Source organism: Crocodylus siamensis, chromosome 2, assembly GCF_052110815.1.
Source record: "Crocodylus siamensis isolate JL-2025a chromosome 2, ASM5211081v1, whole genome shotgun sequence".
NCBI classification, from domain to species: Eukaryota; Metazoa; Chordata; order Crocodylia; family Crocodylidae; genus Crocodylus; species Crocodylus siamensis.
The window spans coordinates 191,007,185-191,034,246 of record NC_143396.1 but is presented as its reverse complement, the minus strand read 5'-3'; the positions used below and the strand labels follow the sequence as shown (position 1 = coordinate 191,034,246).

Here is a 27,062-nt window from a genome sequence, read left to right as displayed (position 1 = left end):
GTATAATTACAGTATAGAAAATTTAGCATTTAGTTTGTTAAGTAAGGGTGCTGAAAAGATCTCAAAAACTTTCCTGTCCTTCAAACAGTCCACTGAAGACTTGAGTCTTGGGTATGACAGAAGACCCCTTATTTATTGCATGAGCCTAAAAGTATCCAGAGCAAATGTTCTGAGACCACGGATGCTAAAAGGATGATAATTTTCCATGTCTCAGACCTGAGTTGAGAAACAAAGGAACCTGATTGCCTCTTGAAAAAAACAGATGTTTCTGCATAATAGAAAAAGAATTTTGTTTTTCCCAGATCTAATCCTCAGGTTAAGTGACGGTCCCTGTGGTATGTCCCATAAGACACAATTTTTGGCAAAAACACAGAAGCAGGGGGGGGTTTTGGGGGGAAGAAATTCTGTTTTGTTTTGGTTTTGCTATAAAATTAAGCGTTAATTTTAAAAACAAATTACATTGGTTAGTATGCCAAACCAACAGAGGAGCTTTTGGAAAGATTTAGCAAGGATTCCATTTGCAACTAGAATATGAGTCAAACTTTAAGAACAGTTATTCAGAATTCATACTGGATTGGACTGGGCCAAATAGTTCTCAATCTGATATGAGCTTCTGAAGGGAGAGCTATGTGTTTCCATTTATTTTAGCTAAATGATGCTTTCCTTCTTTTAGCTTTCCTTATTCCTACAGAGCTGACTTGGGTTAGGCCATTGCTAATATTCTACTATTTCAAGCTTTGCAGAGAAGTTCTAGCCTTACCCATTGCCTGGTGATTTGGGCCCTCCCCTGGGATGTAAGAGATGTGGGTTTGAATTTTTTCAGTGTGAGGAGAGCCTAGAACCCAGCAGTTAGACCTTGGGCATGTACTGCACTCCACAGTGCTGTTAGCTAGGTATTCTGGTTTCATACTGATCTCTGTTCCGACATGAGAGGTGTCTTCCTTTCATCCCCAAGTCTGATGCCAAAGAAGGAGTTTCCAACATATCCTACCTTTCCTATACTAGGCACCTCCCTGCACAGTGAATAGATGTTCTGGATCGCCTTTAGGAGCCATTTAGATCTCTTCACTGTATAGAAAGCCTAGGTGCCTAATCCTGCATCATAGCACCCACATTTTATGCATTGTGATGTCTGGGTTGACTTACCTTAGAGGCAGGTTGCAATCTGGTCCTATGTCTATTTTTATATTTTCCAGATATGAATTTCTGCTAGTGCTTTTCATTATATCATATTTACTCACATACTATACACAACCTTTCCCCAAAGAACAGCTCTCTAAAATTGTCCATATGTCTTAAGTGGGGAACCTGATTTTTCTTCACTGGAATAAAAGCAGAGAGGAATAGAAATGTGCAGACACTGTACTTCAATGGCTGCCAAAAGGGCTGCCACTTCTAACTAGCCCTAGCAAGTAGAAGCACTGCGTTTCTATGTTAGCCTTCTCACAAGCACAGTATGTATTGGCTGAGCAATGTAGCTTGTGCCTGAAGCAGTAGTTGAGCTGGCTTAGGGCAAGTGAGCTGCTGCATATAGTCTTTAGTATCTTGATATTATACATATATATTAATTATAGCAGGGCTGTCTAATGCATCATTAACCTGTGGCCCCTACACTGTTGGTCCAGGGGTACCTGCATGAATTCAGCTGCTGCTGCTGCCTGAATCTCTGGGCTATTCCTTCCTCTTCCAGCTTCTGTTTCCTGCACCTGTGCTTCGGGGAACAAGGCATGCCCTATAGGGCTGAGGGAGCCAGGGGTTTGGGGTCTGGAGGGGCCCAGGGACCTTGTGTGGCCCAGGAGCACCTGCCACATAGTGGGAGGGGAGCCATACAGCACAGGGAGCTGCTGCTGCCTCAACCAGCAGCCTGCTGTCTCCTGGTATGCCATATTTTCTGTACTAGTTTACTAATTTCTAATAGAATTACCAGTGACTCAGTTACGATATGTCTAGGAATGATTTATAATGTACATAGCCAAAATAACTGAACAGCTCTTTAGCCTTGTACTGTAATAAGAATCGAAAGATGATCTGTTTCATATCTATAATTTCCCATTGCTGTACCAGTCTGTCCTAAAATTGCAGAAGAGTGAAACTTTCCATTTTCTACACTTTTGTTAAAATTAATTAATTTCATTTCCTGTGTTTTCAAATAAATGAAACAACATAAAGGAGTAATTGGGTATCAAAGTTCCTTGGCCTATATGTACTTTGCAGCTGCAAGCATTTTAAGTTTATAAATAATGAATAGGAAAAAGAGTATTTGAACAGAAGTGAGATAGTAGGTGAAACCAAGGAAAGGAATATTTTAGTTGAATGACAGTAGAAACATTCTTAATGGTGAAGTTTGTAAGATTTGAATTCTCTTCCAATGGAAGTTGTAAAATTTCCATCTGTTGAGACATTCAGCAGTACCTGGAAGAAACATTTTAAAAGTGTGTGAGAAATCAAAGTTGCCCCACCACAAGCTAAACACAATGTTATAGTAGATCTTTTCCATTTTCAGATGTCTGATTATGAAAAGTTTTGTCTAGGGAGTTATGAGATGTATTTAAAATAAGAGAAATAATTTCAATTTACAGTATCTCTTAGGATGTCCACCGAAATTCCAAAATACTAGTAGTTAATGTCCAGGGACTAGGCTGTTGTGAAACTTGATTTGACAGGATATGGTTACAAAAACATACTAACTCATAGCTGGCAACTTAAATTCATAGACAACAAGTCAGTCCTGGGTGCATACTTGTGGGCAGAAAAATCGTGATTTTTTTTCTACAAAAAAAATGACACTGCTTTTTAAATTTAAAAATACTGGACTTTAAGTTACCAACAGTGTGACTCATCAGTGACAGCAGTCTTTTTTAACGTGTATTGTAATGTCATGTAAGCAAACATTTTTTTTGGCTTCTGATCCAAAAAGGTTTTAGTTTACTATTAGTAATACTGTCGGAATTTTGTTTAAAATTTAAATAAAATAAATAAAGAAAATTTATTTATACATGAAAATGGTAATATGTTTTCCAGAGTTTTGCCTGCAGATGGCCTGTACGTGGACTCTAGCTATGTATAGATATATATACAGCCTTATATTAGAATGTGTGTGTATGTGTGTATTAAATCATGTATATAAAGTAGTAATCCCTGTTATGTTTGTTGATAGACAAATATTTTCTTGACAAATCAAGAATAAGGATAAGATGCAAGGGAAGTTGTTTAATTAGGCTACAACTCATCCAGGAATGCTGCCTCTTAATAAAGTATATCATGCAAATTGCAAATCAGATGTTGGAGCAATGTGAGCAGCAAGGATTTTTGGAGGGCAGTATCTTTTATTGGACCAACTGCATGGTTGGGATAGTTAGGCAAGTTTTCAAATGCAAGACAGTCTTCATCAGGGCTGAGAAGGGAAGCAAACACAGCAATAGTAAGAGCTGAGAGTAAAGCTGTGAAATTGGAGTGGAAGAGATTTCCCAGGGATAGCATACAAGCAATTAGCAAAAAGAAGAAGGTGATCAGTGGTAGATCAATACCTATCAAAAGGGAAGGGAGGTCATTAATTCCTGTTGTATCCAGGAAAAAAAAATCAGGAATCAGGTAGATTACTGTGTCAAAATCAATATCAATGTTCATTCCTTGATTCTTAGTGTCTTGCCAGCTTGAGAATTTTTGTTTGCATTTTAAAGGTGTTTGGTAGATTTCCCTTGAACATGAGTATATTGAGGTCCAGAAAGGGAGTGGTCGTTCTGTAAAAAATGTGCTCCTACTGGTACCTGCATGTGTTAGTCCTTTATATTTTTTCTGTGAAAGTTCATTCTGGCACATACTTGGTGTTTAGTTGCACCCACATAGTTACTGTGAGGGCATTTGGTACATTGCATCAGATATATCACATTTTGGGAAAGGCACGTGCCAGGAGCCATGGATTCTGATGGGTCTGTTTTGCAGGGGTGTTGGTTGTAGTCGCAGTAAAGATGTGCTGACAGGTTAAGCATCTATTGCTAAGGCAAGGCTGTGTCTCATTTGATGTCTGTTGAACAGTGAAGGTTTTGCTTCCTGATGATGAAATGGGAAAGGTTAAGGGGTTGTTTGAAAGCCAGGGGCAGAGGGGCTGGGAATATTTCTCACGAGGTCTGATCTTTGTTAAGTATAGGCCGTAGTTGTTTGATGATTCTTCTAATCAGGGTATGTGACCACCAGGGATATGTGGTAGCAGAAGGGTTTCTTTTTTGTATTGTACCAGGTTACCACAGGGTAGTTAGGTGGCTTTTTCTCTATTGGAATCTATTGGATATTCTATTTCTGTACTGGAGTAGGAAGGCAGATTTTCAGCTGGCCAGGGGGCATCACAAGTGTTCCCTTCGGAGTAGATGCAGTGGTATCTGAGGGTCTGACTTGATTTTGGTGTGCTTGGGATAATTGCTGGGTTTGTGGATATATGTATTTGGTGTTCCGCAGGTTTTTTGTAAATCATGGTTTATAGGGTGCTATCCCAGATGTGGATCCTGGTGTTGGAGCAATATAATATAACATGAGAGAAATGTTTGGTCTGACTTTACAGCAAGAGATGCTCCATGAGAAGTCAATAATCTCTCCCTCCCCACTGGACCAGCCTAACTTAAAAACAACGAGGTGAAGTAGAAAAAAACCCTCTTCCTCCTCCATATTCAGACATAATCTGAACCTGTTCATTCTCTCAGGACTCAGAAGCTGTTTATCCCCTGACATAGTCTGATCAAACTCTTCTTGCCAAAACCTTCAGTGTATTTGAATGAAGATTCTGTCACAGTTAGAACCTGAGTTTCAGAAAATAGATTTCAGTTCTGAAGCCTTGAATTTTGTATAGCCTTGATATCAGCTTTCAGTTAATTGGATCTTGAATTATATATATGAGTTATGTTGTAGTTGGTGGATGTTTGAAGTGGTAATTTTGAAGATTCCTTTAGTTAACAATTGTCTATGAACACAGAGGTCTGGACTTGATGGCCTGGAGACCCCTTCCAGTCTTATGTTCTTGTATAGATGCATTTTAATATGGAAGATTCAATTACTTGACCTAATTTTCAGCTTTTATTTAACATTCATAACGGTGAAGATTGATTGATTGATTGATTAATAGATGTTTGCATTGGACAGGACCTTAGCAGATCGAGTCCAACACCCTGCCCTGCGCAGGAAAGAGCACTGGGGTCAGATGTCCAGCCTCCTCTTAAAGACCCCCGACGTAGGGGAGAGCACCACCTCCCTTGGAAGCCCATTCCAAAATCTGGCAGCCCTTACCATAAAGAAGTTCTTCCTGCTGTCTAACGTAAATCTGCTCTCCATCAGTTTATGGTGGTGTTCCTAGTTACTCCAAGGGGTGCCCTGGTAAACAGAGTATCTCCTATTCTTTGATACCCCTCTGATGAATTTGTAGGTGACCACAAGATCATCTCTCAGCCTTCTCTTGTGGAGGCTGAAGTGATCTAGGGCCCTCAGTCTCTCCTTGTAGGGCTTTACCTGCAGGCCCCTAACCATACAAGTGGCACTCCTCTGAACCCTCTCAAGGTAGTCACGCTTCTTACACATCCTTCTTGAAGTGTGGTGCCCAAAACTGGATGCTGTACTCCAACTGTGACCTCACCAATGCCACATAAAGGGGAAGAAGTATCACCTCCCTGGACTTGTTTGTCATGCACCTGCTAATGCATGATAAAGTGCAGTTAGCTTTACTGATCACTTCATCACATTGACGACTCATGTCAGCAATCTCGGAGTCAGCAGTGACTCTGAGATCCCTTTCTGCTGCTTTGCTGCTGAAAAGGTCATCCCCCAGCCTGTAAGTTGCTGGTGATTCCTTCTTCCTAGGTGCAGCACCTTGTATTTGTCTTTATTGAACTGCATCCTATCCTGTTCAGCCCACTTTTCCAACCTGTCCAGATCTGCCTGGATTCATTCCCTACCCTCTGATGTGTTAACTTTACCCCATAATTTGGTACCATCTGCTAATTTAGACAGAGTGCTTTCCACACCCTCATCCAAGTCACTGATGAAGACATTGAACAGCACCAATCCAAAGACCAAGCCTTGTAGAACTCCACTGCCCACATCTTTCCAGGTCAATACCAGCCCATCCACCACCGCTGTCTGGGTGCGACCCCTAAGCCAATTTACCAGCCACCTGACCATGTAATTATCTATGTCACAGTTGCTCAGTTTATCTGTGAGAAAAAAATGAGATATTGTATCAAAGGCCTTCTTAAAATCCAAGTAGATGAGCTCTACCTCGATTCCTGCTTTCTAAGCATTTCGTGATCTGGTCATAAAAAGAAACAAGGTTAGTCAGGCAGGATCCACCTGGTATGAATCCATGCTGGTTGCCCTTTTAGCATAGCTTTCCCTGTTGGACTCCCACAAAAGTGATCCTTAATAATTTTTTCAAAGGTTTTTCTGAGGATAGAGGTGAGACTAACTGGTCTGTAATTACCCTGATCCTCCTTCCTCCCCTTCTTGAAAATAGGGACCACAGTGGCTCTTTTCCAGTCCTCTGGGACTTGACCTGAGCATCATGACTGCTCAAACATCTATGCCAGTGGCCCTGCTATGACACTGGCCAATTTCTTCAGCACCCTTGGATGAAGATCATCCAGGCCTGCTGGCTTAAACACATCCAGCCCCTCCAAGTGTCTCTTTGCTAAGTCAGCGCTAACAATTGGTGGGCTGGTTTCCCCTTTATGCCTGTCTATGATCCAATTGAGAGATTTCCAAATACAAGGTGGCAAAGGCATGAAGTAAGGCAGCGGCCCTAGATTTTAGGAGGGCAGACTTCAACGAGCTAAGGAGAATAGTTGGAGAAGCGCTGAGGTTCCGGAGGGGAGGGGAGCCAGGTATCCAAGGAGAGTGGTCGCTCCTTAAGGAGACGATCCTCCAAGCCCAAAGGAAGGTAATCCCAACGAGGATCAAAGGGAGCAGGAGAGCACACAAGCCTCCGTGGCTCACCAAAAGCATCTGGGAATGTCTCCTTGCTAAAAAAGAGGCTTACACCCAATGGAAGAAGGGGTCATCACCAGGGAGGACTATTCTGTAGTTGCTCGGGGATGTAGGGGGGTAGTAAGGAAGTCCAAGGCAGAGATGGAACTGGGACTAGCTTCCCAGATTAAGGACAATAAGAAGTCCTTTTTTAAATACATAGGGGGTAAAAAGAAGGTCCCGGGTAATGTGGGGCCCTTGCAGGACGCCATGGGAAACTTGGTCGTCACACCAGACAGCAAAGCTAACATGTGTAATGATTTCTTTGCCTCTGTCTTCCTAAGTAGGAACCAGAACAGCCACCTCCCTGCTGGGCCCCCCTCGGGCCCCGGGGGAGGCACACGTGGGCCACGGGTTAGCAAGGAATTAGTTAAGGAGCTTCTGGAGGGATTGGACGTATTCAGGAGAGCCGGCCCGGATGATCTCCACCCTAGAGTTCTAAAGGAACTGGCCGAGGTCATTGCAAGTCCCCTGGCACAACTTTACGAGCACTCGTGGTGCTCTGGTGAGGTACCGGAGGACTGGAAGAGGGCCAACGTGGTCCTCATCTTCAAAAAAGGCAGGAAGGAGGACCCGGGAAACTATAGGCCGCTGAGTTTTACCTCAATCCTAGGCAAGCTGTTCGAGAAAATTATGCTGGCACACATCCAGGAGGGGCCAGCAGGGGACTACATGCTTAGGGGCAACCAACATGGGTTCATCAGTGGCAGGTCCTGTCAGACCAACCTGGTGGCCTTTTATGATCATATCACCAGATCATTAGATGCAGTGGTAGCAGTGGATATAATCTTCCTGGACTTCCGGAAGGCTTTCGACACTGTCTCTCACCCCGTTCTCATTAAGAAACTGGGGGGCTGTGGTATAGACACCCACACAGTCAAATGGGTTGCCAGCTGGCTGGTGGGCCACACCCAGAGGGTGGTAGTGGATGGGTCCTTCTCAACCTAGAAGGACATGGGCAGTGGGGTTCCGCGGGGCTTGGTCCTCGGGCCCACGCTGTTCAACATCTTCATCAGTGATTTGGATGAGGGGGTAAAAAGCCCCCTGTTCAAATTTGCTGATGACACTAAGATGTGGGGGGACGTGGGCACATTGGAAGGATGCAACAGGCTACAATCAGACCTAGACAGGTTACAAGGGTGGGCGGACGTGAATAGGATGGGTTTCAGCACAGACAAGTGCAAGGTGATGCACCTCTGAAGGAACAACCGGCACCATACCTACAGGATAGGGAACTCCCCTCTTGTCAGCACGGAGGCAGAAAGGGATCTGGGGGTCATCATTGACTCCAAGATGAACATGGGCCGGCAGTGTGGGGAGGCAGTAAGGAAGGCCAACCGCACCTTGGCATGCATCCACAGATGCATCTCAAGCAGGTCCAAGGAGGTGATCCTCCCCCTCTATGCGGCACTGGTCAGGCCACAGCTGGAGTATTGCATCCAGTTCTGGGCGCCACACTTCAAGAGGGATGTGGACAGCATGGAGAGGGTCCAGAGGAGGGCCACTCGCATGAACAGGGGACAGCAGGGCAGGCCCTATGAGGCGAGGCTACAGGACCTGAACCTGTTCAGCCTCCAAAAGAGAAGGCTGAGGGGGGATCTTGTGGATGTTATAAACTAGTCAGGGGGGATCAGCAGGCATTGGGGGAGTCACTGTTTCCCCATGCACCACCAGGAGTGACCAGGAATAACGGTCACAAGCTGGCAGAGGGTAGGTTTAGGTTAGACATCAGGAGGCGCTACTTCACAGTCAGGGCGGCTAGGGTCTGCAACCAGCTTCCAAGAGAAGTGGTGCAGGCTCCTACCCTGGGGGTGTTTAAGAGGAGGTTAGATGAACATCTTGCTGGGGTCATCTGACCCAGTATTCTTTTCTGCCATGGCAGGGGGTCGGACTAGATGATCTGCTCAGGTCCCTTCCGACCCTAGAAACTATGAAACTATTTGTCCTGATCCAAGTTGAGGAATGCAGAGGCAAAAAACTCACTGAAGAGCTCAGCCTTGTACCCCCTATCTGCCACTAATTGCCCTGGTTTGTCTTGTAGGAGTCCTATGCTATCCTGTGCCTTCTTTTCGTTGTCTTTAATTTTTCTTGCCAGCCTAAGTTCCATTTCTGCTTTGGCCTTTCTGACTGCCTCCCTGCAAGCACGGACCAAGTAGGTATTCTCTGCCTTGGTAGCTACCCCCTGCTTCCACAGCCTTTAGGCCTCTTTTTTGCCCCTAGGCTTTCCTGGATTTCCCTGTTCAGCCAGGAGGGTTTCTTGGCCCCTTTGCCCCCTTTTCTGCACAAAGGGATTGTCTCCTGCACCCATAGGATTACTCCCTGTAGGAACGACCACCCTTCCTGGGCTCCTGTCTCACCAGTTCTCCTGTTCTTCAGTGCCTCATTAACTAATCTTCTGAACAAACTGAAGTTAGCCTTTCTGAAGTTTAGTACTTCTTCCCTACTGAATATCTTTCCCACCCTATGCTGGGTAATGAATTAAATCAAGTGATGGTCACTGTCTCCTAGGTTACCTTGTGTCAGTAGATCCCCCACCAAATCATCCCCTGTAGCCAGGACCAAGTCCAGTAAGGCATTTCCCCTAGTGGGGCCATATACCTGCTGTGTTAGATGAAGGTCCTGTATGCAGGTTAAGAACCTACATGAACGGTTGGATCTAGCTGACTGCTGCTCCCAGCAGATGTCAAGGTAGTTCAGGTCACCCATGACAACCACGTCTCTTGACCATACGGCCTCTGAAAGCTGCCTGGAGAATTCCAGGTCCAAATCCTCCTCCTGATGTGGTGGCCTGTAGTAGATCCCCACTACCAAGTCCCTTTCCCTCTGACCCTCTTGCATTCTGACCCACAATACCTCAATTTGCTCCTCCTCTGGTCTCGTCTTGATTATGGAAGATGTATATTACTCCTTCACATAGAGAGCAACACCCTACCCCACTTTTCTCCCTACTCTTTAGTGTCTATGTTGCCTATAGCCCTCAGTGCTTACTGCCCAGTCGTGGGTAGGGTCCCACCAAATTTCAATTAGCCAAACTAAATCAAAGTTCTTGTTTGCAAGCAGAAATGCAAGTTCCTCCAGCTTGTTCCTCCTGCTAGTTTCCCATGCTCATTCATTCATTCAAAACTGATTAAAGATAAAAAATGATGAAAAATATTCCCTTTTTGAAAGCCAAATATTTTCCATATTTTTTATGGAAAATTTTTGAGGATTTAAATTTATAGCAATGGAGATTCGTGTAAATTTCAGTGGGCAGGATGTTATTGTTGTTCATAATTCAAACCGTTTTGTTGAGATACAGGAATGAGTTAATATTTCTAATGACTTAAAGTATTTTTGTCAGAGATCATCCTTTTATTGGCAAAATAACTTTGAATATAGTAAACTGTTTCATGCGTTGGAAAATCAACATATTCCATTTAAGGTAACACAGTTAGATGCTTCTAATTAGTGACCAATTGTCTCATAATTTGCAATGTGTGACTCTATTGTACAGTTGAGCTATTTTATAGTCCAATCTTTTGTGTCACTCCCTGAATGACTCCATTATTTGCTTGGTCAACTGACTTTACTTTTAGTGGGTTCATCCAAATGTATCATTTGAAAAAAATTGTTGTTTCTTCACTTGTAAGCCATCCAGTTTCCAGTAAAATTTAAATTGGATTCTGATGACAATTTTAATTCTAAAATCTCATGATGAAATGTTACAGAAATATTTTGTACAGATGAGTTTTGGGATTAATTTATACACCCATATCCGCTCCCCCCACTCTTCTTTTTGTACCAAATCCCCAAGCAATGCAGCCTGTCATTACATTGCAATCTTTGGTAGAGACAAAAACAGATGACCAGTTGAGTTGGAAAAGAGAGGCCTGCCTTAACTCATTCAATCTTTAAAAAAATTTGGTACAAATATGTTCACTTGCTATATAGTGTACATTTTATATTAGGTGTGTCCCTTTTCCCCAACACATTTAACAATTGATAGTAATTGATAGCTGATAATTATTAGATGAAGACTGGAGGACTACTAAAACTAAATGAGACTTTTTTAATCTCGCAAATAAAAATCAATCACTGATATGAAAATTAAATTGAGCAATGCAAAAAAGACATTAAGAGTATATTCTAAAATATAGAATCATAGTTTCATAGTTGGTAGGGTCAGAAGGGACCTGAGTAGATCGTCTAGTCCGACCCCTGCCATGGCAGGAAAGAATGCTGGGGTCAAATGACCCCAGCAAGGTGTCTATCCAGCCTCTTTTTGAAGACACCCAGGGTAGAAGCAAGCACCACTTCCCTTGGAAGTTGGTTCCAGCCCCTAGCCACCCTGACCATGAAGTAGTGCTTCCTGATGTCCAGCCTTAACCTACTCTCAGTCAACTTATGGCCGTTATTCCTCATTACTCCTGGTAGTGCTCAGGGGAACAGGGACTCTCCCATAGCCTGCTAGTCCCTCTTGGCCTGTTTGTAGATGGCCACCAGATCCCCTCTCAGCCTTTTCTTGTGGAGGCTGAATAGGTTCAGTTCCCTCCGCTCATAGGGCCTGCCTTGCTGCCCCCTGATCATGTAAGTGGCTCTCCTCTGGACCCTCTTGATGCTATCCACATCCCTCCTGAAGTGCGGCACCCAGAACTGGACGCAGTACTCCAACTGTGGCCTGGCCAGTGTCACATAGAGGGGGCGGATCACTTCCTTGGACCTGCTCGTGATGCATCTGTGGAGCACTCATACGAAGGCCCCATATAAATAATTACGACGGGGTTCTTTTTTCCACAAAGCAGAGAAACTGTGGTTACCTTTGTAGCACAGAATCTGCTACATCCAAAGGAAAGCAGGGACATGTTTTCCTTAACTAAAAATGAACTAAAAATACTTTAACAAAGGACTTTTATATAGTAGTTTTTGTCAAGATGTCATTATGCTTTAAAAGAACTTTCAGAGATTAGCTTATTTAAGGTGGTGTTAAAAAACCACCTTATTTTAGAAACCTGTCAGTTAAAGCTACTAGCATTATACCAATATTAGGATCCTTTTTAAGATAAAACGTAGAGCGTTCAAGACGCTACAAGCTCATTCTCTCATTCAAAATGTACCTCTGCATTGTCATTTTAAACACTTTTTCAGAGAAGTACGCAATCCAATTAGGTAATCAGAATGAAATAATTTAGAATGTTACTTCTTTCTAAGGGAATCAGTTAAAAGGTCATTGCTTTGTATCTATTCCTATTTGAGTAGAATTAAATGCTGTGATGGAAAATAAAGGCTAAATTCTTAATGTAATTAAATGTTAACCTTTCAGACATTAGAATATTTTAACTGAGAATGGTAATCTTTACTTTACAGCAACCCCTGGCAATGCCCATAGATGCCAAATTAGAGAAACAGTGTGTCAGGACACACAATGTCTGTTTATTCCCTAAGATTTTTTTAGACATTTCTTTTCTGCCCCTTCAGCCAAAATTCCTGTTACGGCCATTTGCATTTCATGTAGCCATTACCTTTCCATTCTTCCTGATACCCATATTTCTTCTTGCTGGCTCAGTCAAAACACTGCTATCAAAATCTTCCTTGCTTGTGGATTCAAATCATGTGACAGCCTTTTTGAATCCCTCCAAGGTCTCAGTCTCATTGAGTTCATTAAATTCACCTTGTTCTTACCTTCAGAGCCTGCATGATTCTTCTCCTCCCTAGTTTTCTAGCCTGGTTTCTCTATGAGTTGCCCTGTACTAGTTGATACATAATTTGAACTCAGCTGCATAGCTAAGGCAGGGCAAGAAGCGTACAAGCAGCAAGCGCCTGTTTCGAGGGGGTGTCACAATGGCGGCCTCCAGGGAGGCCATGCAATAGCAGCAACAGCATGTATGTGCATGCACATGTATGCACACAGACACGCACATGTCCCCCACACCCACTCTCCAGCATCTCTTCCCAGGGCACTGAAACTACTACTTAGGTCCCTGTTTCTGCTGTCAAGATATAACCCGTCATCTTTTACTTATTTTTAATTTGTATCCTTTACTCTACATTCTTCTACTTGTTAACCTATTGAATAATGAGCTCTTAAGGGGGCAGGAACCATGCTTTCTCTAAAGCTTTTTTGGAACTACCAAAAATGAATATTTATTAAAAATAACACTGTTTTGAGGCTGTCTTGTGCCTTAGGAGATAGTCATGTACCGTTTTTACATTTACCTATTACAAGTTATTCTAAGTTGACCCCACATTTTCAGGTTCAGTTTTAGGGAAAACATATTTTTCCCCCAAATATATTATTTTCCTCAGTGAGTACTGATAAAGCCTTTGAGCTGCTCTTCCTTACAAAATCCCTTAGGAAAATCAAATAACTTAAGGAAAGGACCCACAAAGATAAAGTTACTTAAAATATTTAAAATATAAAAACCCTTTCTATACAAGATAGTCATGTCCAAGGCTCACCATATTACCTTCTGCCTAAAATTACATGCTATTACATATGGAGATGAATATTTTTACAGGTTACAGGTTTAAACAAAGACAGGCCCTTATTAAAATGCCAGCTTTGAATTGGAATTCTGTGTTCAAATTTCATGTGACAAGCAGAGTCCAACCCCTGAATCTAAGCAGCTCTTATTTTAGGGGCTTGAAATTCAAACTTTCCTAATTTTTTGAGGATATGGGAAGGGTAAACTGAGGTGGTTATATTTAAACCATTGTTATGTGTAGGTGGCAGTTCAGATATGACCCCTCCTAATAATGTGGACAAAGTTTGTTCAGAAAATTTGTGGTTTTGGAAGGGTGAAGTGCACTCCCATCTTCTGAATATTTTGAATTTAGCATCAGTTAAACATTAGTTTGATTCTAGATATTTTCAGGATCTCATTTCCAAATAATTGAGAGACCACTGTGAAAAAAGAAGAATGGCCATTTTCCTGTCAACCAACTCACCTGGTATGCTTTTCCTTGCTTTGTATGAGCTCTGGAAGCCTCAATTTGTCACAGACCCTTAGGGCTAATGTGCTTTTTTACCCTGCCTGCCTCCTTGTAGAGCAGTGATAATTTGGGTTACCCAGCCACTCTGGCATTTCCCTGTACAACCTGGGCCCACTGCCACTATAACAGACTGTCGCATGGCACCCTTATGTGGCATAGTCTGTTTTGCTGTCTTTAAGCAGGGCATACAAGGTTATCTGCTCTGCTACCAACATGTTGGGAATAAACTCCATGCAGCCTCTATCAGGGTCACAGTAACTGCCTCTTAAGGAAAATACATAAAGGTCGTCCATTCCAGCGCAGTGGGCGTGGAACAGATTATTCTGTACGGCACACTTGAGGTTAGCAGTATAGATGGTCTGGTCCTTAAGGATACCATAAAGGGTATAAACTGTGCTGTATATTAATGCTGTACTGTTCCAATTTTAGGTTGTCCTGCATTTAAGTTGAACTGTGATGTTTATAGATCTTAAAAAGGGGGGAAAAGTCAACCTATAATCAAATTAACAGATTTACCATTTATGATACATTAATACATGGATTCCAGTTATGCTCTTCCTTTGTTTGAAAACAATCTAGATGAAACCACCAGTTTTTGTTGTTTATTTTGGTAGTCTCTCCAGATGGTTACACTGCATACTGAAAGAACTCCACACACACAAAAAAGAAGAAAAAGAAAAAATGTCTTCTCTAGAACCAAAGATGGAGCGTATTAACATAGCATTGCTTTATTTATTTTCATTCCATTATTTCTCTACTTCTGAATGATTTCTTTGCTTTCATGATCTTCTGTTTGAATGCTGAATTCAGCGTGAACAGGGCTTTATATTTCTTTTCTCAGAATTAGCAGTAAGCCTTAACTAATTTCTGGACATGAACCATCATAAATTTCACAGGGTTTGTAATTTTATAAATGCATATCTGCATCTGAGTTTCCTTTCTGAACTATCAGGCTAATAGGCAGAGCCAAAACCCCAAATGCACTTGAAACTTGTCTCTACTGGGAATCTAGGTTTAATGTTTAGGCCAGAAATTGTTTAAAAAATGCAGCAAAGCAGCTCATTCCATTTGTTTTAATAAGTGTTCAAGAACAGTATTATACAGACAGTGATCCCTAAAATGTTTTGTGGTTTCAGCCTGTTACCATCAGTACTAAGAACAAAATTAAATATTTTTTAACTCGAGATAGTAGAAAAGTTGATGTCTAAATATCTTAACTCCTTAAGGAATGAGTATGAAAAGTGAAAGCTTTCTTTTCCTTTCTGCAAATAGTTGGGATTTCCCAAAGCTAATAGCAAATGTAGTCATATAGACACTGCACTCGCTGTAAGTTTTGTAAATTTTGGCACCTTATGTTTGACTAAGATATGGAATTAGTAATATCAAAATTAGCCATTTCAAAATCTTAGAAACTCCTCAAAGTAAGTTTAAAGGATGTTAAATTTAAGATTAAGTAAATATATAATTCTTTGACAGGAAGACTTGAATCTTGGTATATGGATCCATTACCATGGCTAGATAATCACCTAGCCGGGGTCATTTGACCCCAGCATTCTTTCCTGCCCATGGCAGAGAGTCGGACTTGATGATCTCCTCAGGTCCCTTCTGACCCTACCAACTATGAACTATGAAGGCCATCTCTACTGTTGAAATCTTTTTTTTTTTTATTTTGTTTATTCTTGATCTTTTTATCATAATCAAGCAGAATTAACTATAGGCAGAGGAAAGAGATCACCATGCTCCTTACCCACTTCTTTGGATAGTCTTTCTCACTTTATTTATATCATCTCTAATCCATATTCCCTCCCTTACTTGAACTTTTTCCTGCGTTTTAGGTTCTTCTTTCTCTGGCCTTTAGTTAGTGTTATTTCCTTTGCATGTTTTGAGCACCCTCAACTCATTGGTGTGAATGTATTTTGGTATGTTCCATTGCAGGATCAATTCCTCTGGAAGGTCTTTAGGGAAGGAAAAGTGTTATGCTGTTCATTATTCCACATTGTTTAATATATTATATAGTTATAAACTGCTGTAAACCTCAAAAATAAATATCAGAATTTATTCTTATTGTCAAATCCTGTATGAATTAATAGTACTACAAGTGAAAGCACTGCCAGAAGTGACCAGGAATAATGGTCACAAGCTTGTAGAGGGTAGATTAAAGCTAGATATCAAGAGGCGCTACTTCACGGTCAGGGCAGCTAGGATCTGGAACCAGCTTCCAAGAGAAGTGGTGCTGGCCCCTACCCTGGGGGTCTTTAAGAGGAGGTTAGATGAACACCTTGCTGGGGTCGTTTGACCCCAGTAATCTTTCCTGCCATGGCAGGGGGTCGGACTAGATGATCTACTCAAGTCCCTTCCGACCCTAGAAACCATGAAACCCTAGAAACTATGAATACTAACAATATTTTCCAAACTGGTTATAATAATTCAGGCAGAAAGCTGTGTAGATTTGCACCTTATAGACTAAATCAGAGATGTATAGGATAAGCTTTCATAAGCAGTAGGCTTACTTCATCAGATACTCCCTGCCTTCTGCCTGATTTCAGACTAATATGGGCTAACTACCTTCCTCTGCCATAACAATTCAGTCATTTTGTTTTCCTTACTGGGTTTCATACCAGAAGGCAATTCCTTAATATATGATAGATAGATAAAAGAGAAATTGGAATGATTTCATTTCTTCCTCCATGTGGAGCAGAAATAGTAGACACTTGGCATCAGCAATGTCATAAGTGGGGCGTAACTGTTATTTCCTGGTTCTATGGTGGGAGCTCACATCCGGCATAACGTTTTAGGAATCTTCCTTTCAACTGGTGATGCTCCCAATGTCCATGAGGAGTCAATGGTCTTTATTAGGTTTCTGCTTTCTGTCCTAGAAAAAATGATGAATATCTCAATCTAATTGAAAGCTATTTGTAATAGTAATTGTAATATAAATTTAGGGCTTGCAGAGGCTACTTAGTTGAGCAGAGTTTTAAGGAAATATGCAGAATTAGCTAAATAAGGATATGAGTAGTTGCTGCTTTCAGGTAGTGAAAATTCCTGTAATAAGTTCTTCAGAACTGGGACTGTATTTTCCTGTTGTTCAGTACTAACTAAGCGTCAGGGTGGTATGAAGCACTGTAGCACATAATGTATAATTTTTTAGGAATATGGAACAAAAAAAACCATACTTAGATTATATGGTCACTTCTGCTAGAAGATCTGTATAATAAATAAAAATCTGCCCAGCAGAGCGATGTATTATTTTTGCAGAATTCTAGAATTCTATTGCCCTCTACTGGTTCAGTGTGCCCAGCTGTGATTTGGTAGTACTGAATAATATACAATGACTCATTTGGTTTTCATGGGGAAATAGCAATATATAAACAACATGAAGGCTCAGTCTACCACTTAGTTGAGTTCAAGGTATCTTGGTTTTTGGTTTGATTTGGTTTGTTGTTTTTCGGAACAACTGAGAAGCTAGGAACACTAAGCTAACCCAGCTGTTTGTAATTCTTCCATTTTGTCCCTCTGTGTTATTATGTCAGAATATCGGTGGTCCAAGTCCTGCACTGAACTTCAAAATCAAGGACCCCTACTGACTTCACTAGGGTTTTGCAAGAGGAACAGGGGTCTGCCCATATAGCGCTCCTGACAGGATTGAGAATTGTACTGATTTATTTATGTATATGTTTGTGATGATACACATTCTTCATCTTCCAATCTGATCCTTATGACTAGAACCACATCCTTGTCTCAAGTCTTAGTTGTCAAAGAGCAGAAACAGGGTGATTGTGCATATGTGTGGATACCTGTGCACGCACCTAACTTATTTGACGTGGAAGAAGGTGAACCTTTTACTTTTCTTGTAATATCAGTTTTTTTAAAGGCTACTTCCCAATACTGTTCATTGTGTTTACATTGTGTAGCAGGAACAATGAGAAGTAAATTTTATGTATATTCAATGGTATAGATCAGGACCAAATTTGGACCCAACAGCAGCGGCACAGGGGTTAGTTCAGCTGTTTCCCTCCCCCCTTGTTCAAAACGGGGTTCTGTAGCTTTGAATTCAACTTCAGGTCTCGCCCCCACTCACCCAGCCCCTGAGAGCCCCATGGGTAAAACAGTTCCACGGTCTGGATTTGGCCCACAGACTGGATTTTTGACCGTCCTGACATATCTGACAAATTGAGTGAACTGGTAGGTTCGCAAAGAATTCCACAGAGAATTCAAAATATGCCTTGTATTGGTTTTCATGAATTAAGGCCATTCTTCAAATGATTTTCTATATTTAGAAATTAATATCTTGTAAAATGATTTTGTATTTTATCATTATCTCAGCAGTAGTGGTCTACTGAGCTAATACAGCATACTTTGCAGGAGACATGAACTTCTGATATGCATGTTCCTATTAGAGCTCAAATTTCATGTAAGGCTTCACACAAACAGCTTTAGTTTAAAGAGTTTATATTGGTTAAGAACTATTTTTATGATTTTTGTCTGGGTTTTTTTTAAACTTTCACCCCTCAAATGCTCCTGTAGAAGGAAGAGATTATTTTGCTGCCTCTTACATTCATCCCATCTGCCAGAGAGTAATTGTGGTGGTTTTTTTAGCTATACGTCTATATAATTTAACTCCTGTCAGCTTCCAGCTGAATTATTTGGTATACAATAATGCTTTTGCTTACTTTATACAATGTCTGTTTTCCACTGTTTTACCTGCACTATAAAGATATCATGCAACATCTATTTTTTATAATGAGCAGAATGTAAGCATGGAAGCCCTTTGGAGATAAATAGTATCCGTTTACTTTTATAGGAGCTACAGAAGGTGGAGAACATAGACCCCACTGATTTCAAGTACTAAATGTAGCTTGCCCTAAAAGACAGGATCTTAAAGCACTATAATAATGAAATAGTACTTAAATGTTATGTTTTGTGATACTAATCTATATATACACATATATGCTCAAGCACACTGAATCATATATGTGTATTTTTGTATGTATATAAAATCCTGCTGTTGGTATATGCATCCAGTGAACTCTGTATGGGTTGTTTTGATCAGGAGAGTGTACTGAGTGCTGCTATTCCCCAGCTGAAGCAAAAAAACCAAAAAACAGATGATCACACCCCCTCTTGTCCTCACCTCACCAATTTCTTCTCTGCCAGCCTGGCTCAAAGTCAGAATTTGCAGTGTCCAAGTCTCTTTGCATAATGATTGGCTTTTATCTTTATAAGTAAATAGTCTTAAATAGTTAGCTACTAAATGGACAGTTAGTGATTAGATTAGTGTTTACTGTTTGATAGTGTTTTCTTTCATCCTTTATGAGGATGCTATTTTTACTTTTCCTCTAAATAACTCTTGATACATAGTTCAGTCACTACATCTGAAAATAAAGATTCAAGCTTTAAAAATTGCCTTCATACAGGCTGGAGTTCTTTTAAACTATGGACACACCAGGTATTTATTGTGCCTGGCTAAAAGGCATACCACAGAAGTAGTTTCATTTGTAAATCATTTTCTAAGAGAAATCCAGAGAACAAGGAAATCTTGGTTGAAAATGTTTCTTCTGGAGAGATCTCAGTATCCTTCCTTTGATACTAAGTTGCTAGGAACAGAGAAACATCTCAACATTCAGTGTCAAAAATTGTTAGCAGAGGTCGTAGAGTAGCAAGGTTGGAGGGGACCTCCAGAGGTCATCTAGTCCAGCCTCCTGCCTGAGGCTGGTAAAGGTATCTCCATCCATACCTGCAGCCTTCCCAATTCTGAAAGTAAGTACAGGCAGTCCTCGGACTTATGACACAAGTGGTTCCTGAAAACAGCATCTTAAGTCAAAACATTGCAAGTCAGAACCAATTTTCTCATAAGAAACAATGTTATAAATGGGGGACTGGTTCCTGAACAAAGACCCAAGACCCTATTTTCACTAAAAATACCCCCAGAATTTTGTATCTGATAAATTATACATGAGTAATAAAGCTACATTAATGTACTTATAATGTAAATAGCAATCGTATTAATTTAGAAGGACTTCTTTGAGGTGACTTTGCTGGACTTTTTGAAAGGCTCTTGGTTGGACTTTTTGAAGGGTTATTGGCTGGAGTCTTCTGAGGAGTCTTGGCTGCAGATTTTTCTGGAGTCTTGTTTGTTTTCTTAAAGAAAGTGTCCAAGGAAGTTTGGACAGATGTTCTCCGGGGAGATAAGCGACGCAGCAAACTTGTTCGCTGGCATGGCGTCACATCGGATCAAACGTTGTAAAGTTGAAACTGACGCCATAAAGTTGATACAGGGTATCAATTTATAAATGTTGCAAGTGTGAAACATTACAACTCAAAACACTGTAAGACGAGGACTGCTGTACATTGCCATTTACAATGTAGAACATCCTGTGAATCCTCTCATCATGCTAGGTAGTCAGCTCTGTTTTCTCTGGGGCTGATTCTGATTATATGGATACTAGTTCAAGTACTTCATCTGGCTCCATCTCCCTGTACCATTTGTATTTTATGTCTGCCAGCATTATTTGGCTCAGCTGGGAAAGCCTCACTCAACACCTCCCCCCCGCCACCCCACATTAACAGTCTGATCTTCCACAACTGCCGTCAGGGATCTCAGTGCTGGCTTCCAACAGTACAAAATAACTGTTTTAGAGTGGGATGAGGATTTACAAATTTCTGAACATCCAGTGCATATGTTCTTCCCATGCCTGAGTAAGGTGGTAATGCCTGAATCACTTCCAGTCCAGGTGACCAGAAAACATTCTTTTGAGGAGAATGGCCGATATATTGATTCTAGTTGAAGTAGCTCAAGAGAAATCATACAAACTCTTTAATATCTTCCATGCTTCAGTCCCTGGACTGCTTTATGGAAGGCTCTTTGATCCTGCCTACCTGCTCTGGCAGATACTTTCAGTCTCATAAAAAAAGAGTAGACTGCTACTAACAAACCTTCTCAGGAGTTGCATACTTAGCTCAGACCAGGCTCACTTGTACCTGCAGCCAGGAATAAATCCAAAAACAAGGTTGCTTTATGATTTATTCTGGACCTGAGACAACTTAAACACCTTTATCCTCAAGCTCACATTCAGGATACTGGATAATCCCATTATGTGAGCTGAACAGCTGGTAAACAGCTGTCAGGTTTCCAGGATGTTTGTTTTCATCTTGTGTTTGAAACAACCCACACAAGATATTTCAGGCTTCACAATTGTCTTTACCAGGACAAAGTGTTACCATTCAGCCTGTCAACAGCACCACGAGTTTTCATGGAGTACCTCATGATAAGGACAGCTTGGCTCAGAAAGCTAGGTGTCCAAATGTTCCCATATTTGGATGACTGGTTCGTTTGTGCGAAAAACAGACTACATGTCTGTTCATTCTTTTAGGCTTGAAAGTGAACAGAGAAGAGTCAAAGCAACTCCAATGCAAATGGTAGGTTGTACAGCAGTGATGTACAGCAGTGATAACTGATCAAGCACCAGAGGGATTCTCAGCCATACTAGACCCTACCTGAAAGCTCAGTCAGAACTTGCCTCAGACAAATAATTTGTTTTAAGTATGTGACTTAACATCTGAAACTTCACCTTCGTTGCTCGTTGCATGTAAACATAGTCTAAGTCTGTATATCAACCTAGAAAATGTTAGCTGGACATACTAATGCATTCCACCTGTATTATTAAAATGTTGGAGGGACCTAATGAAACTTCAAGGAAGTTCCCTTAACATCTGTTGAATATACCAATGATAAATAATTCCATGATAAGATGGGGAACCCATTTGAATAACTTGAACCGCATCCTATTTATGGACTCCTCAAGAAAATAAAGTGCAAATCCACTCTACCTTCTCCTTGACTTCAGACCAACATGGCTAACTCTCTCTCTCTGCAAGAGAGGTAGAACTACACATAACATCCCAAGAGCTAAGAGTCATTTGTGAATATGCTCAGTTTTTCTTACAGTTTCTTTTTTATGTAAATAACCAAGGTTCAACTGAAATCACTTCAATGACATTAGGGTATACTTCTTTGGAACTTTGGCATCTACCACAAAATCACACTGTGTGTGACTCATCTGATAATTTTCCATATATAGAATCTAATTACTGGGGGGTCATCTTTTATTTAAGTTAATATTGTAATCATGTTTCTAGTAAATGACAACAGCACCTACCAGTTGTCTGATTAGCAGATAAAGACAGTCAGTTGTCTACATATATTTCACAGCTCCCCCCTTTTCATTTCTGTGTCTGCAGCTACAGAATTTTAAAATCAGAATTCTGTATTAATGACAAATTTGTAAGGCTCTTTGTCTTTGGTGGATTGCACATGAATATTTGGGTTCCAGATACACACCAATGGATGTAACTGGCCAAAAGAATCCATCTCAAGTTCAGTAGGTACATATATATCAAGAGTGAAATAAGTATACGGGCAGTACTTTTGCTTAGGCTATAGTTACTGTAGAGTACATAACCATTTCTGTGTTTGAAGGTGCTCATGGGGTAGGTATAGAGAGATGTAACAATTGCATAGGTATCAAATGATACTGGCATAAATTGTTATGCCATAACTTACTTCTGTGGGCTTGTATAATAGTACAAGTATGTAGCAAACCAGTTGCAACTTTAACCCTGTTTCAGAGTTAGAAATACAGCAGTTCAGCCTGGGTGCTAAAGGAGGATGTAGAAGTAACAGTTATATCATAACAGCTGATTTGTACTCCTGGTTTGCAAATCCCTCTCCTCTTTTAAAGTGGCTAAAGTTATGTCTGTCCATAACCATGGTTAATGACTTGCAACATTATAATAAGATTAACTTTCCTGATCCCTCTAATGTGTGAATTTGATGTCTCTATTAATATAACAGGCAGGGTTAACACAACACTGATTGCAAAATAGACCCTGTATTCTCAAACAGCTCAGCATGGATTCTGAGTGTGGCAGGACCCTTGATGTGCCTGCCACTTTACAAGGTCAAGCATCCTGCTGAGCCACCGGCAGGTGGGGATCAGGGCTAATCGCAGAGTCAGCTGACCCGGGGGCTGGCAGATGAGGATAGGCCTGATCAAAGGAGTCATAGTTTCATAATTGGTAGGGTCAGAAGGGACCTAATCAGATCATCGAGTCTGACCCCCTGCCATGGGCAGAAAAGAATGCTGGGGTCAAACGACCCCGGCTAGGTGATTATCTAGCCTACTTTTGAAGACAGTGGAAACCTGTACGATCAGTTACCTGATCGGAAGAAGGCTGGGCTTAGACAGGGTATAAGCCAAGACCCTGAAAGTAGGCTGGCAGAAACATCTTAAGAGCTGGTGTAGGAAGGCTGCCACTCCTGAATGCCAGCAAGGAGAATAACATCTGAAACATCTGGAGGTTTAGGTAGGAACTAAAGGGATAGAGGAGGTTCCTGGGGACCCAGTGGGAGTCCAGAGCCCTGAGGAAGGGGGCTGAATACCCGGGGCCTGTTGAGTGGCCAGATGAGATCAGAGAGAGGGGCTGAGTCAGAGGCCAAATGAGGGGGCTAGTGAAGGCCAGATGAGCCCAGAGAGAGAGGGGCTAGGCAATCCCTGGGAGAGGGGCTGAGTGTTTGAGAGACCTAGTGGAGGGTCTGGGTGAACCCACTGAGTGTGGGGGCCTATCAAGGGGTTCAGATGAGCCCAGAGAAAGACTGAGCTGTGTAGGAAGACCTATGAAGGGCTCAGGGTGAGCCCAGAGAGAGGGAACAATCTGTGGAGGGGCCCAAGAGGGTGGACTCGCAGAGACGAGAAGACTGTCAGCTGGAGGACTGACCCTGGGAATCTCAGTTGTCCGGTGTGAGGCCAGGGCCCAGGAGGGTCCGAAGGGTGAAACAGACCACAGCAGAGACTGCCAGAGCCAGGACAACCTAGAGTTCTTGACTGCCCTGAGGCAAGCCCTGGGCCTGGGAGAAGCCAAAGGTCCTTGTGTGTCTATAGCCAAGAGGAAGGAGTCAAGGAATGTGCAGCCTGAGATGGCAATGGCTAGGCCATCTGGTGAGGATGGATCAAGGAAAGGGGACCAAGAGTTTGCTGGTGGCCAGAGATGGAGGACTTGGGTAGGAGATGGAGCCAGGGCCATGGGGTTAGCAGCCCAGGATGGGCATAGGACATCTTGAGGGAGCCCATAGAGGGACAAGTAAGATCAAGTAGGCCTGAAGACTGGTCCTGGTTAAGACCTGAAACTGCACCCTATTGGGACTGGTTAGTGTGGTGGGGCTACCTGAGGAGGGGCAGACTCCATGAAATACCACACATGGGCTACTTGAGGAAAAGGCAAGGGTGGGGATGAGGAAAGCCTCAGCTCCCACTGCCTTGTGGGTTACCCTGTGGAGGAGGAAGGCTAGGGGATCACATCCTGACAGAAAAGCACTTTGCAGGGATGATGGACCATGTGGGTCCAGAGGCCCAGAAAGGGGCCAGGGACAACCAGGACCAGGTGAGTCCAGTGGTCCAGCAAGGGGCCGGTTAATAGAGTGCAGCCCAGCGAGAACCTGGGGAATGCACTGCAGGACCAGACGGGTCTGAGCATCTGGATGGAAGCCTAGAGAGGGGCCTGAGGAATAGAGTGAGGCCCAGCAAGGGGCCTGTGGCAATTAGTGAGGCCCAGCAAGCATAGTGGGACCAGAGGCATCTGACAACCCAGCAAGGGGCCAGGAATAGAGTGCAGGACCAGATGGGTCCAAGGGCCTAGATAGTGAGGCCCAGTAAGGGGCCTGAAGTATATAGTGAGGCCCCTTTGGTATTATGGGACCAAAAGGGTCCAGCTGCTAGCAAGGGGCTGGGAATATAGTGCAGGACCAGACAGGTCTGAGGGCTCAGAGAGTGACCAGGAAAGTGGGGAACTAAAAGCATCCAAGACAAGGGACCAAAAGGGGCTGGCAGCCTGGAGAGGGGCCAGGAGAGAGACCAAGGGGTCTGGTAGCCCAGGGAGTGGCTGTGTGAGACCGAAGGTTCTGAGGGGCCGGAGGAGAGACCAAAGGGTCTGGCAAACTGAGCAGGGCTGAGAAGGAGACCAAGGGGTCTGTCAGCTCAGGAAGGGACTGTGCAGAGAGACCGAAGGGTCTGAGGGCCTGGAGTGGGGCTGATAGAGGTCGAGGGGTTGAAAGCCTTGGAGAGGGGCTGCACCAGCAGCTGGTAAAATATCTGTAAGGATGCCATCTGTGAGGCATGGGGCATGGTGTAGGGGATGTATAGAGCCTTGCAATTGGCCCATAAGGCCAGGACCACAATCCAGGTGGTCACTGTAATAAGACCAGGGCAGCGGAAGTACTCTATATGTCAACTAACATCAAGGTGTGGTGGGCGAGACCTGGGAGACAGTCTATACAGCAGGGTATTTCAAATATTTTTTGGGTACCCTGTGACACTGAATATTAATGGAAAGAACTATTTGGAAGGTGTACTTTAGTTGTTTTATGCTGTGATTTCACAGCTAGGAATAAATAACAGATCCATTATCTTGTGACCAGCCAGCTCATTCTGAGGAGCTCCATGAAGCATCCCACAAATTTTTACTTGAGAATCTCTGTGTTTAAATTATATCATCCAAATGAGGCTGTGGTTTAATATGGATTTGAATAACACATCCACATGTAAACTCAGTTTATCCAGAAATATTTCATATAATCATAATTTCTACCAAGTTCATCGAGAGGCTGTGGTGAGATGCTACATAATTAAATGAGAATCATATATCACTTTTATTGCATAGTGTTAATCATGAGCATCTGCTTCAATATGATAGATTTTGGCAAAACAGTACCAGTCATATTCTCAAGTGTACCATTTCAAATTTTTTCTTCCATGATAGTAAATGAATACATGGCACATGATCAGGAGTTTTAGTATATTACTTGTTCTTGGAAGAAAACACTTAGCATGGAAAATAGGATTGTTCAGGGGACTTCAAAATGGGAAATGCATAAACCAGTCATCAAAGGTTTCAGTTACATTTTTTCTACTTTTTGGTCCTTTTTGTCTTGCACTGAAACACTACACTGGCTGTTATGTTTTTATAATTATAAATATCAAACTGAGTACAGTTTATCCTCTAAACGGCAGTGGCTTACATCATGTATTAACTTATTTAGATATTTCTTGTGGTATTTAACAGTTGTGATCCAGGCTTTAAGCTAGATATAATATAGGTGTGATCCAGGCTCTAAGCTAGGTATAAAATAGCATATTTTTCATCCTTCAGACTTACTGGTGCTATACTCAGCAGATCCTGGATAAAATGTGCTTCATTGGCATCTGGTTCTATTATTGCATAAAGGCAAAAATGCTTCTGTGCTCTGTAGCATTTTGTCACAAAACAAGAATTCAGGGTCATCAAGGTTAAACTGTAAGATTTGGGTTCACACTGGGTTAAGTTCCTTTTTTTGCCTATGGTTAGCCAAAATATGAAAACCAGAATTCTCCTAGTCTTAATCACTTTGAGTAGCCTTTTATCCCATAAACAGTATTATCTAAATTAATAGGATTACTCGTAAAGTAATAAAGTTTCAACCATTCTGTTTTTGCTGTAGACCCTACTATAGTGGTCTAAGCATTTGTCACTTCAGGAGGAGTACCTTCTTCTGGCTGTCTCTCAAGAGACAGATTTTGCTCACATTCAGAGTATTGTGTAAAATATGTCAGTTCAGACCCAAGTTTTTTCCCCCCTTGATTTGACCTTTTTGCTACTGTAATTTTTCATTTGAAAAAGTTTGTGTTCTACTAATATATCATATTTACTGAAACTGAAGTGGCTTACATCATGTATTAGTTTATTTAAAATAGATAAAATTAATTAAAATGAAACATGGGGGAGGGGGAGATCCTCATCTTCGATTTGAGTAGAGGCCCAGGACAGGCAGCTGCTATGGCTCCAACCTTAACTTCAAAACTGGAATTGCCACCTATCTGGGCTGGGGCAGCTCGTGTGTTGCAGGGAGCACAGGGGAGATTTTGGGGGGGGGGGTTTGCACAGGGGGGACAGCATGGTGCCTGGAGGGAGACTACACAGGAGGGGAACTGCTATGGCTCTAGCTTCTGCCTTGATCTGGGCCCAAGGCTGCAGCCACTGCCTGCCTCAGGACAGGGCCAGGG

General features: G+C 42.1%; 1 protein-coding gene across 6 annotated transcripts in view; it reads left to right on the top strand.

The window, feature by feature from the left end:
* SBF2 (SET binding factor 2) overlaps positions 1-27,062 on the top strand; it is a 491,808-nt gene that overhangs the window by 364,184 nt on the left and 100,562 nt on the right. The window lies entirely within an intron of this gene.